General features: G+C 41.5%; 1 long non-coding RNA gene across 1 annotated transcript; it reads left to right on the plus strand.

Annotated features, from left to right (window-relative positions):
• The first annotated feature begins 10,182 nt into the window (after positions 1–10,182).
• LOC147316774 (uncharacterized) lies at positions 10,183–12,365 on the plus strand. The gene is made up of 2 exons (XR_015131732.1): positions 10,183–10,675; positions 12,040–12,365. It is a non-coding gene; the product is annotated as an uncharacterized LOC147316774 (long non-coding RNA).
• The last annotated feature ends 1,037 nt before the right edge of the window (positions 12,366–13,402 follow it).

Here is a 13,402-nt window from a genome sequence, read left to right on the forward strand (position 1 = left end):
ATGGCAAATGTTAGATGATAATCTCTCTCTCACTCACACACACACAAGACAAGGGGAGAGAGAAAGAAGAAATGACAAATGTGAGATCATCGCACACACACACACACACACACACACACACACACACACACACACACACACACACTCACAAACACACAAGCACACAAACAGACACACACAGGGGATAGAGATAGAGGAAACGGCAAATGTGAGATCAAGCTAAGCAGGTTGAATCAAAAGTGACTGGACATATTTACGTTTGATCAACGGTCTCCAAAATGTGAGTGAAGTTGGCCCCCCCACCTTCTTCAAATCCAACAAAAGTGGTATCAAACGTTTGTGCTACGTTTGTGCTGCAAAAATTTTCGTTTGTGCTGCTATCATTTTAAAAATATTAATAAAACAACGTCTTGATGCGTGCTTAATCATCCGGGTAAGTAAATTCCAAAAGGTTGATTCTGTTCATCCGGACACTTTCAGTGGGAGAAACGTTTCGTCACTCATCCAAGTGACTTCTTCAGTCTCAGCTGACTGCAGTTTTCCCCAATCTTATAAACAGTACATTTGACCTTTACATTTTCATTAATGTCTTTGAAAACAGAAGCAGCACAAACGACAACTTTAGCAGCACAAACCAGCACAAACATAGCACAACTGATTGACACCAATTTTGTTTGATTCCATTAATATGAGGGGGCTGGTTGACCTCTGATGACCTCTAGAAATTTTTATTAATATCTTTAAAATGATAGCAGCACAAACGAAAATTTTTGCAGCACAAACCAGCACAAACGTTTGATACCACTTTTGTTGGATTTGAAGAGTGAGTGAAGTTGGCCCCCCCGCCAACTTCACTCACGTCTCCAAGACATTTAAATGGATGTGCTGCAGGGATTGTCATAACATAACCTGATTAACATGTTATCTGCTGACTGTTAGGGGTCGACAAGCAAAACGAGCTCCTGGTACAAAATGCCTTACTGTTTCCCATTACCACAAATGATGCAAAGGTTGCTCTCCACAAATGTGGGCATAGTGTGCTATGAGTGCGACATAAAACTGTAGAGATAGAGCTTATGTGAGATGTTTGTGTGATGCTATAACAGAGCCGCAACAAATTTTTTGAAGTGATCAGCAATAGCTGTGAAGCTATTCATTACTGAGTTCATGTTTGGAACTTTGATTTCTGTTTATTTTTCTGTTTGTTTTCAATAAATTGGATGCTCAAAAAATGCTTTTGTCCAATTTCTGCTTGTTGCATGTTGAAGCTCTACTTGGAACCTTGTTAAGATCCAACCATGCAAAATATGACTTTTTTATTTTTTTGTTGCAATTTTTCAAGAGGTCTTAAACTTTTGATCGGGACTGTATCTCTATTCAGACCAGCTTGATTGTGACATCACAGAACAGAACCTCCCTGCAGTCTGTTGTTTTTATTGTGTGTGTGTTTTTTTTTTAATCTGCCATTGCTTTAGATATTTCAACCTTTTTGAAAATTATTTTCTTTTGCAGTTAGGATCCTTATTTGCTTTAAATCCATCACAGTACAGCAAACTAACCTTTTTAAACACAACCGAGTATTTTCCTGCAGCCTTTAAGTAACACAGTCTACCTAAGTTTGATTTGTAGCACGTTTCACACTATGTAAAAAACATAATGTTACCTGTACAGACCCAGTATGTGATTTAAAAACACGAGGACTTACACGTGATCTTTAAATGAGGAGTCCTTACCTTTAAATGTAACGTCTCTTCTTCCTCTCCTGTCTTGTCTTTCTAAACCTTCTTCTTGTCTCAGCTTGATTTCTTGTTTCTTCGTGTCAAACACCGCAGCCGGCGATTTGGCTACCAACGCACTGTGCTACACACTACACACAGTTTGTGTGTGCTGACATTTGTTGAGCTGATAGAAACGCTGCATTTGAAATTATCTGCCAATTAAAAAAAAAAAAAGTCACTCCCTTTATGCGTCTTCCTCTTCGGATAGGTAGATCCCAACGTACCGAAGCCGCAACTTAGGGACACATGCCGTTTTTCCGGTCTTGTGGCAAAAAGAAAAAGAAAAAAAGAAGAAAAAACCCCAAGTGTCCCACTCTTAACTCCTGACCTTTTCAAATGTCCACAAAGTCCGCATTGACTCTACAACTTCCTTTATCTTCGTTCCCATGGTAACGAAGGGATACACATATTTATAAAGGAGAATGCGCTTCTATCTGATTCTATCTGAAAAACCGTTGAGAAGTGCTGTGGTTTTTAGCCCCACTTATTTGCGCTCTTCCTCTCCTTCATCGGGTGCAGCTTCACCTAGGGATGGATGGACACACACACACACACCCACTGCTCCACCCCTCCCCTGATGCTGCTCAGCCACAAACCACACCCCGCCACAGGCACGTGCAGAGGGGGGGCTAGAGGGGCTTGAGCACCCGCCCCTTTCCTGATGGGTGCCCAAAGTGCCCTTTTGTTGAGGCAACTTTTTAAAAAAAAATTATTTATTTTTTTATGTGTGTGTGTGTGTGCGTGCGGAGTCTTGTCTGTGCCCATCAACAATAATATTTAACTATAACATTAAAGTGAGCATGTGCTACACACCTCCTGCATGAATCAATAAATTCAGATATATTTAATCAGTGATGCAAAATCTTACAAAACATGCTTTGGTTTTGTCGAGTGGACTCTTGCTGCCTTTAGCAGAGAGTGCTAATTCTGGGACTGGTGGATGCTTACAGCACACAGTATATGAAGAAAACTATAAAGATGTTTACATACAGCCTATAAACATGGAGTGATGGTAATACAACCACAAATTTGTTTCACAGCTGAAATTAATCAGATAAAAATAAAAACATTATTTTTTAATGCTGTGCCACTGGTATTCTATTTGTACTTGTCTAGATTTATACTCCTCTACACCTCTTTAGATGCTGTATTGCTTTAAAACATTGATGTGAAGATACCAGTGCCCATTCTGCTGGTTAAAAAAATAAGAAGGTAATCTTTAAATACACCAAATGTTCAGGTACATCCTGAAGGGTGCAATATTCCACACAGGCAGGAGGGGTCACTGTTTGAAAACAGTTGCAGGTCAGCTAAAGTACATACAATGGCATAACACTGCAAACCAGGGATACTGGTTAAATGACCATAAGGAGATTTTAAATGGAAAAAACTAACAAAAGATCAAAATACATATGTACATATTACTCACAAATCATATCAAGTTTGAACTCTTTTTTTTTAGGGAACAGAAGTCAAATTAACCATGGGTTCAATCTGGTTACAAAAAGCTTTCTTCACATTAATAAATACATTACTCATACGTCACCTGCATGTGGGTAAATCCTAGAGTCATACAGGAAGCAGCGGAGCCAGCTTCCTAGGCCTATACTGATATGTGTGTGAGCACATGGCTCCTGACAGTTATTTTGTATCCGTAATCATAATGCAACAATCAAAAAGAGAGGTGTTTGGATAAACTTATTTATTTTCAGGCTGTTTTTTCAAGATCCAGTGCATTTAACAGTGCATTGAAACATTTGATGCTGTGACGCAAAATTACCTAAACACCAATGAAAGGGTAATCAGAAACTTACAAAGTAGCCAGTAATCCTGGTGATGACTCGTGTGAACTTAAATCTTCTAGAAAAATATATGTGACCCTATGACTTGTCATAGGATGCCAATTTAGCCTGCAGCCTGAAAATAGAGCATAAAATGTAAATCATGGATGGAAGGTTACATCGGACACCAAAAAGCATGTATTCATGCACCGCAGACGAGCTTTTCTACACTTCACCCAGACAAGCTGTATTTAAAACCACTAATGTCAGAACCAGTCATAACGTACTGCATGTAATGTGCCTAACACAGATCATCTCCTGTCTTTTGCCATGTGTGTGAAAGGGCCACAATGTCTAGCGTTCATGACAGAAAATGGCATCACACCAATCTTATATTTACCAAATTACATTCAAGCTATAATTTTTGAGAAGGTTCATGACATGTAGGTAAAATATTTTCCTCTACAAAACTCTAAATGTCCTTTGGCATCTTTGCTTTTTTTTAAAAATTAGCATACATCTTTAAATTAAATCAAAAGTAAGAAATATATGAAACTGATGTTAACGAGGCAGCTAGTGACTAGCTGAATAAAAAAAGTGCTGATGAGTCTTTGCGGTCACATGAGGCTCAGCTGAAGGAGATGGTGAGGAAAAGGTAACGGAAGGAGAGATGATGCAGAAAGGCACAGAGTAGGTTTCCTCCATTGTGTCTTCACTCCTGCAGTTTGAACTGGAAAGAACTGGTGCTCCATTTGGTTGTGTCACAGTCAAGCATGGTGCGCTCTGTGAAGATCACATTCCCTTCTGCATCTATCAGGATAATTGTATTGGTTCTGAATGGATAACAATACAGAGAAGAAAACAATTGTAAATTTAATATCTAATAAGTATGACAGTGGTTATGAAAAGTCACTTTTCAGACACTGTTTGCCGCTGCCCTGCTAAATGATGTTTTGATAGCTTTGGAAAGGACTAACCCTCTGACCTTTTGGCTACAAGAGAGTGTCTGTACCCAATAATCCAGTGTTTCATTGCTGTGGAGGATTGATTACACTGGGGATTTTTTGTGTGTGCCAAGAGTTCACTGTTCTGTGATATTGCTGTCTAGCACAGTAGTGTAGGTGGAGTTTGGGTGCCCCCTCGAATCCAAGAAATATATTATTATTTGAGGTCTGTCAATTCAAAGCTGCTTTTTACCTGTCCATTTGGAGACAGTAAAAACTAATATTCTTAAAATTCTATTCCTAAAATTAAAATCACAATTCAATTTCAAGTTAATAATATACAATCTTTTGATTTGACTAAAGCAGAACAATATTTAAAGAAATTTAAAAGGCCTTCTGGGTTTTGTTTGTTTGTTTGTTTGTTTTTTTGCTGTATTATGCTTTTAAAAACATCAAAATCCACAGTCAGATTACAACAAAAACAAACAAGAAGCACTCTGAGAGCGCAAATTGTATTCAATTCAATTCAATTTTATTTATATAGCGCCAAATCTGCTGCGACCGGTTGGGCTGAGAGAAGGAAGACAGGATAAAAGATTGTATTTTATCTCTATTAATATTCATTGCAGATGCAGATATGGAAAGCTGGAGTCTGTGTCGGGATCGCCAAGTAGCTGTTCCTGGTTCTTGGTTCTCCGGCTGTTGTACCTGTGTAGTTGGTGCACTGTCCCACAACATCACTCATGCTCAAGATTTACACAGGGCCAGATACCTACATTCAAGCTACCTTCTCGTAACAGCACAGTGATACAGAATTTTAGGATTTGTTTTAATAATGCACAAAAGTATTACAACTTAACTCTTAAAAATGTTAATCAAGAAACTGGGTTTTATGACGTGCAGCATGTCATAGCACGTAAAGCACGTGCAGTGCTTTAATTTGCTTCTCTTGCTATCTATGCATTTTTTCTGATACCTTCACAGGTGTTGAATAAACAAATGTTTGACCCTCACACAGAGCAGCTGTGCACGTCAAATAATGAGAAGTGCCACAACTTTCAATGTGTTAATGCATCAACTTCACTTGCAGCACAGGTGGTGGACTTTAAAGAAGGGTAACAAGATTGAATTGTGCAACAATGCTGATGAAGTGAAGAAGCTTCTCGGATGAGAGGTGAAACGTCTTCAAGCAACTTAAAGAAGTCCAGATGCTTTTCTTTACAAGCTCCTTTGACTACGATGACCTGAATGACTGAGAACCTTCACAGACAACAATGCTGATTCTGTAGTTTATTGTATGACACCGTTATGTTTCCTTTACATGAACTGTGGGCAGTAGTAGCACTGATGTTGGTCGCTATGGTATTTGTAACTGTGGGTGTTCCTGTAGGGCTACGCGTGAGAATTCACAAATGTGCTGTTGCAACTTCCTCAAAAGCTGCAGTTGCTGCAGCCTCTGAGAAATGCTCACAGATTGATAGGTATGTTATGGAGCCTCGCAAGGCACATTGAAGAAAAAAAATTTGAACATGTATTTTGCGAGATGAAGATAGTGCTCAGTGGAAGGGGAAACACTCGTTGCTAGGTGTACTTTGATCTGGTGGTCTTTGTTGCATTCATTAACAACCAGCTGCAGTACTCTGTACAGCTTTACAGGTATTGATGGAAGCATGATAAATGCAAAGAAAAAAACTCTCAAGATCTTGCAAAACATTTGTGGGATCTTGCAAAAGTAAGTTTTGACAGAATTTGTTCTGTTTAGTGTGGTGCACAATAGCAATTTTCTAAGATCACACTTTAGCAATAAATTGACTTTGTGAAGTCCTTTATCATTCTTATTGTCATGGGCATATCCTATTATCTTTTTTCTATACATTAGATTTTATTTGTTGTCCCGTATACCAATTTGTCATTCTTTGTGAAATGCAGATGCATAAAACAGTTCTATGCAAAACATGCATGCTACTTTCATGCTGCACATTCTACAACAAACACTTATTTTGTGTGCATTTGTCTCTTTCAAACAGGTGCCGGTCCTCACCTCTGCAGTGCTGCCGTCTCCTGTAGCGCTGCATGGTTCTAAGCTAAGTTTCCTTTCCTTTTTCTGTTCTCTTAGATTTGTCCTCAGGTTTGAAGTGTCTGTGTTGTGCAGCTGGTCTGGTCTGTCTCTAGACAGTTCAGGCTGCACCCACTAGTTAAATGGTGGAGGCTCACAGCGACATACTCAACACACAAGTTTCTGAACTCTGCATGAGGGTTTCTCCGACGAAGTGAGGGCCGTGAGGCACAGCTCCCCGTCCCCCGGTGACCCTGCTAGGTCCACCTTCTTAGGGAAACCCTCTGCAGAGGAGCTGACAGAGCCAGGAACTTGTGAGTTGTGTGTGTCCACTCAGGCATCATTCATGCTTGTTCTGTAGGTAGTTCCTGTCAGAAGGAGGAGGCGCAGCAGGAGCATCGGGGGGCGGAAGACGGTGCCTCAGTGCCTCTCTCCTTCTGACATTGTTAAAGAAAACACAACAAATTTATAATTATTTATAACATAAACGAGGGAGCGCTGTTTACAGATACTGAGAAGTATAAAATCTGAATCCTTTCTCTCGTTTGCTCTGAGGCGCGGGGGGGAAATATCGACAAGTCGATCAACATCATCTACAGATACATTCGACATCTCGAAAAATGTAAATTGCCACTTGATTCGTCCATTTGGTTGAAAAACCCGACTGTGAACAAGGAGCGAATATCACACCGGAAACTAAGCGCTATGCGCCGGAAGTAGCATATGCTAAGGCGCACACAGGTCTAAGTTATAGGTCTAAGTTCCCCATAATGCACTGGGTGTTTCTTCTTCACTCAACATGTGTTAGTAGACCTCTCTGCATTCAGCCCGTCTGCCCCTCATCTATCGATGGATGTTTGTTAGAGGCTTTGGTTCCCACTGTCGCTCACAGACGGTCACCTAATGTTTCCCTGTGTAACTGCAGGGTCTTTGCCTTATAACATAGAAGTAGCTTGAGGTAACTGTTGTTATGATTTGATGCTGTGTGTGTGTAATAAAGCTCCCTTACTGACAGTGGGTCACCACAGCTTGTAGCTCCATGTATTTGATGTGGCACGTTTGCCCTCGCTGACACAACCCTAAAGGGATTTGTGTGTATGAATAAAGTTTATTGTTCATACAGTTCATTGCCGTATGTCTATGAAAGGCTGAATGAGGGTTGTAGCTCCCTCAGCAGCTGTGGAGCGATGGCTCGTGGTCACCTGATTCAGCCCTGGAGATGTGGTTGGTTAGACACGCTGCTTTAGTTGGACACTACAAACCACACTCACCTGTTTACACAAACACATACACACCTTTTGTGTTACAACCACCTTGTTACACTCAAACACCAGATGATGCATCTGAGCCAACTAAGGATTCATTGAGACTGAAGCTCGAGATCATAAGAATTTGAGGCTCAGCTGATACAGTATCATAGGACAATCCAACCATTGTATGTCAAGAGACTATAGGCAGTAAAAGCTCCATCTGGAGGAGGAACGACGTGGTTCAGAGCGTTGCCTCCTGCAGCTGGTGACATGTTCAGATTTCAGCTCTGTCGGTTAGAAAGTCTGTTTTTGTTTTTCATCTGTGTGTTGCTCTTTCATCCTTTTGTTCTTCCTCTTTCTTGCATCAAGCTGGCTGACTTCACCACTGATGAGGTAACCATGAGCAGTAAGCCTCGTGTCGCTCACAGTTACATTTAACATAGTGCGATAAACACACTCAGTCTTTATAAGGTACATCCTCTAAAGGTTCACATAACAGACAAACAGGATAATAAAAATAATCTGGTTCTCTGCAGCGTCCTCAGATGAACAACACACAACATTATTAGACGTCTCAGTATTTGTTACACTGAACACAAATAAAAAACACAACACTTTTGTTTCCATGAGCTGAACCGGATCCTGACTGGTTTTGCGACATGTGTCATTGTGCTACACATGTACGGCATATTTCAGAGTGGCCTTTTATTGTGGGCAGTCTCAGACACACCTGTGCAATATTCATGCTGTCTAATCAGCACCTTGACATGCCACACCTCACAGGTGTGGCATGTTAGACTACTTTTAATTAACTGCTTCAGCCCACTTACAATGAAAATGTAACAAAAAATCTTGTTCCTGACCTGTGCAGTATGTTAACACTATTGGAAGTAAAAATAACTCTAATTTTGAAAACACAACTTTCTTTCTTTTTTTTTTAATAAAGCTCTGACTTGTATTATGAGTCTGTGGTCTGGGAGAGAGTCTGTAACTCTGTCTGCAAAATACAGTATATAATGACCAATGTTGGGCAATTAATTATATAGTTACTTCTTCAAAAAAAGTAACCGAGTTATGCAAACAAAGTTTTTTGCAGCTGTTTACCTAAAAATGTAGCCAAGGCGTTTTTTAATTAAACATTTCAAACTATTTACAGAACAATCAGCTGTTCTGCATCAAATCTGATGCCACACAAATTATTTGTGCCACTCCAAAAAATAATTTGTGTCCACTATGAGATGAAGGAGAACAACAGCCTGATACCTGCAGGACAACAGCAGATGTATCACTGCTGTAACACCTGTAACATTCAGCAGTCGCCTCATTGTTCTGACACACACAACAAAACTGCTGACTACACTACACACTCACTACATAAGATTTGCGCTAAACGTCGCAAATCTCTCACATCTCCAAGCACCGCCGTCACTCCTAAAACTTCCTCCCGTTTCTAACCCTTGCCATATAATTTTTGATTGGTCCACATGGTACATTTTTTTTTTTTTTTCTTAAATGACATCAGAAACAGCAGTATGCGACATTACGTGATGGCAGAGCTTCAGTTCATCCTTTGTCATTTTTTTTTTTTTTTTTTTTTTAATAAATAGGACAGGGGGAATGAATGAGAGAAAGAGGGGGAGAGAAAGAAAGAAAACCACAGGGGAGAAGAGACGGTGAGAAGGGGGGGGAAGAGAGAGAGAAAAAAAAAAAAAAAAAAAAGAACTCCTGGGTCACCTGTATGGAGAAAAAAAAAAAACAAACAAAAAAAACAAACAGAGGAGACAGCAAACAACAAAGAGCAACATAATAATAGAGAAAACAAAGCACCATCACAATAAACTAGCTAGCCATAGATATCAATATTTACTAAATAATAAACGATATTGTGCAGCACGCAAGATAGACAGCGCACAGTGTGCTTTGAGGTAGCAGCCAAGAAAGCTTTAGTCCGCGTCTGTGAATACCCATGTGTGCATACCTGTGTGGATCAGCATGCTTGCATTCCAAAGGTTTCTCCATGTAATGATCTGCTAGGGAGTGTGGGGGGGCCACAGCCCCGTCCTCCAGGGTGTGAAGCGGGTATGGAGGAGATCAAAACTCCAGACATCCAGAGGCCCCCAGAACACAAGAGACCATGGAAGACCAACAGAGGGGCAGCCGCGCCACTGTTCCAGTAAGAGCTGAGGAGAGTCCCAGATGAGGGCTCGCCCAGCAGCCGCGGAGCAGAAGTCAGGGGGAGTTGCAGTGACGCGCCCGTGAGCTCCGCCGGCCCCCAGCTGCGCCTGAGTGACCGAGCCCCAGGCCGAGAGGCCGGGGGCACCCCACCTCCAAAGGGGCCCGAGCGACATGGTACATTTTTCCACCAATAGGAAAGGGTGGTGGGGTGTTGTTTTTGCTCACAGGCTTTCGAGCGTTTTCCTTATAAAACGGCGTTTTCACCGTTTCTTCCCGCAGTAAATATAAACAACGACAGTATTCAGGAAGAAAACCAAACATTGCAGATATTTTTATCATAACTCTGGTTGTACGCGGCCGATCAACACAATTTAAAAACTGGTATAAAGTCCACACTTTTCCCGTCAGTTGTTCCGTCGGTCCTGCTCACATCTCCAATGGTTGTACACGTTGTCATTAACGTGGCTTCACTCCACATCAGCCGCTTTGCTAAAACACCGGTGTCGGCGCATAAGGACGCGTCAGAGCCTGACAGCGACGTTGATTAGCTGCGTATATACGAATGTGAATCGCGTGATTGGCTGGACTACGGGATAAGGTGGCCTCGTTCTAATCCTATACGGGAGCAGCCAGTCACTGACTAACACTGCAAAACAGGATTGTTAAAGTTTTCATTTTAATTTCAATTCAGGTGAATTTTTTTTTTTTTTTTTTTGTGCGCGCAACGCAGATTTTCTGTGCAGAGACCGTGCCAGCAGTGCGCAATTGTGTACGCGCGCAGCTTAGAGGGAACATTGCTTGCGAGTGTCGGGTCTTTTGTGTTTGTAGAAAATGTTTCATATCTCTGAGTTCAGCTCATGGAAAACAGGAGCAAAAGCAAAAGTGTTGCGTTTATATTTTTGTTCAGTGTAAATGATAAAACATCAGGTTTGACCCAGAATACAGTTTGGTCCACATGGTGGCGCTGTGAAAAGTGCGCGCTGTACTGGTGGCACCAGTGTCCCCAGCCCACAGACCAGTGCTGCCACTAATCGAGTTTCATTAGCAGCATCTAAATGCTGTTTAAAGGTGGACTTCATCTGTCACACAGGAGCAGTTTGGCTTCGCTTTGCTTAAATAATGACCTGGTGTATTTCTGTATACACACCTGCTAAGGATCAGGTGACTTTTATAATAAAAGGTTAATACGTGAAACCTTAAAAATAAAAAGAGCTGTTTTTAGCAGTATTTAGGCTGCAGTCTGTGTATTATGTCCATGATATTCTACATTACAGTAAAAACAGTAATTATATAAAGAACAGATGGATCAGGATCCTGTCTGTGTCTTTACTATGATCTCAGCTGATAATGAGGCTTGAAAGAGACATGTTTGAACTTTTGCATTGATCAGACAAATAAGCCTGCATGTTTGCATGAGCTTTACCTTTAACTGTAAAACATGAAGCCTTTATTATTAAAAAAACAAAACCCTTTTGGTGTCATACAGGTAAGAAAGCAGCGAAGCGTTTTTCTCTCTAACAGACCTTTCATCTGTTTTCTCTGCCGTTGCTCTGATGGGACCTGCAGGGTGTTTTTGGTGACGTGGAGGTTTGCACAGTTGCTGCCTGTGGTGTGTGTAGAAATGTTCATGTTCTAGTCCCACTGTGAAGCACATAGACGTGTCCTGACTTCCTGTCTGTCCCACACTCTGTTGTCTCTGTTTGTTGCTGCCAACAGTACAAGTCATCTTTGCAGATTTTACTGAATTAACAAAAACATTTTTACTGAAAGACTTATTCAGTAAACACGTTTGTTACACTGAGACTGAAAAAGAGATCCCTGTTTACGCTCATAGAAAACGAGCCTCTGTTTTACTTTATTGAAATCATTTCTAATCACAGACAGGATCAGCAGCGTGCAGCTGCAGTGAGGTGTTAGTAGAGGAGCTGTGTTTGTGAGCTGTAGTCTGGATCAGGTCTCTGTGGGAGACTCGGGTTACAGTACTTCTGAATATCACACAGCACATTTCTTCAGAATCGGTTGCTGTTTGCTAACATTTGACCTTTGCCCTTTTAGGCTGCCCTTCTGGCGCCCGTCGATGAGGACTTGGGATCTGACAAGAAGCAAACTGGGGGAAGCAGCAGAGTACCAGACTTCCCTCCTCCAGCAGGCCGGGAGATCTTGTTGCGCACCTGTGTGCCGCGACCAGCAGCGTACTCCAAGGCGCTGCCTCAGCGGCTCTTCTGTGTCCTGATGAGGGAGGAGTTTAGGTTGGCCGGAGCCTTTTCCACAGACACGTCCTTCTTTTAAGTCCTGTGAACAATTCACACCTGGGATAAAGATAAGTGAAGGACACAGGATGGAGACTTTCACATAAAACAATAAAGCTGAATTGAACTAAAGTGAATAATTTGAAAATGACTCAGTGTTTTATCAGCGACACGTTACCGCAGCCTTTTAAGATCACTGAACCTGTTACTTCAAAAAACAACATGTAATGTTGAAGGGGACAAAGAGTTAGTTCATGTTTGACACTGATGTTAATCAAAACTTCCAAGATCCAGGTTGAATAAAACAGCATTAGGTGTGTGATTTCACTCTGCTCCACACACCTGCGTGCTCCAATCAGAGACACCAGAGGAACAGGTGATGAATGTGATGGGGAAGCATACGCAGGTGTGACATACAGAGCCGTGGGAATTACAGGACATTATTACTGTTGATATATTCTCAGCGATCAGCTGTTAGTGAAGAGCATGAAAACCTTACTGCACGTCGGTCAGCTCAACTTAGCTCGCTGGATAATTTACTTGTCAGCTTGAAAACATTTAACTTTAACAAAATGTTCACCAACACGGGTCAGTGTAGGTCACTGAGTCATCCTGCACACTAGCCCTGCCCCGCCCACCTGTGTTTATACACCTCTGCAGCCCCTCCTCCTTCAGCCGGGACATTTGTTCTAGCCTTCATTCATAAACTCGGCTTTCTAACATGCAGCTAAAGTTCAGTCTGCATGCTCGACCCACATACTCCTGGTAGCTGAAGTGAAATACTGCTGTGCGTAAGGGTCGGGCGGGTGACCACGTCACCTGGTCATGGGGTAAATGCTGCGGCCGGGTTCAACTCTGACCTGAGGCCCTTTATTTCTCCCTCCCTGCTTTGCTGTCTGGTCTTCATTGTGCTATTAAATACAGACAAAAAAGTTTGTTCTCCTCCTTCCATCACCACCTTTGTTGCATGTAGAAAAGTGTCATATAGAACCAGTCGTTACTTTAATGGTCTGAACTAAACGGTCGGGTGGCGCCAACAGCGACTAAGAATTTTCTGGGCCAACAGGATTTGTGTTTCAGTCCCTGATAAACTGACCCATCCTCTAAAAAACAAAACCCAAAAACTATATTTACAAGATAAATGATCAGAAATAGTAACGACAACAAAA

Source organism: Aulonocara sp. 'chitande type north' Nkhata Bay, linkage group LG12 (genome assembly GCF_057382095.1).
Source record: "Aulonocara sp. 'chitande type north' Nkhata Bay isolate Kocher_YH1m ecotype deep benthic linkage group LG12, A_spYH_male_GT1.1, whole genome shotgun sequence".
NCBI classification, from domain to species: domain Eukaryota; kingdom Metazoa; phylum Chordata; class Actinopteri; order Cichliformes; family Cichlidae; genus Aulonocara; species Aulonocara sp. 'chitande type north' Nkhata Bay.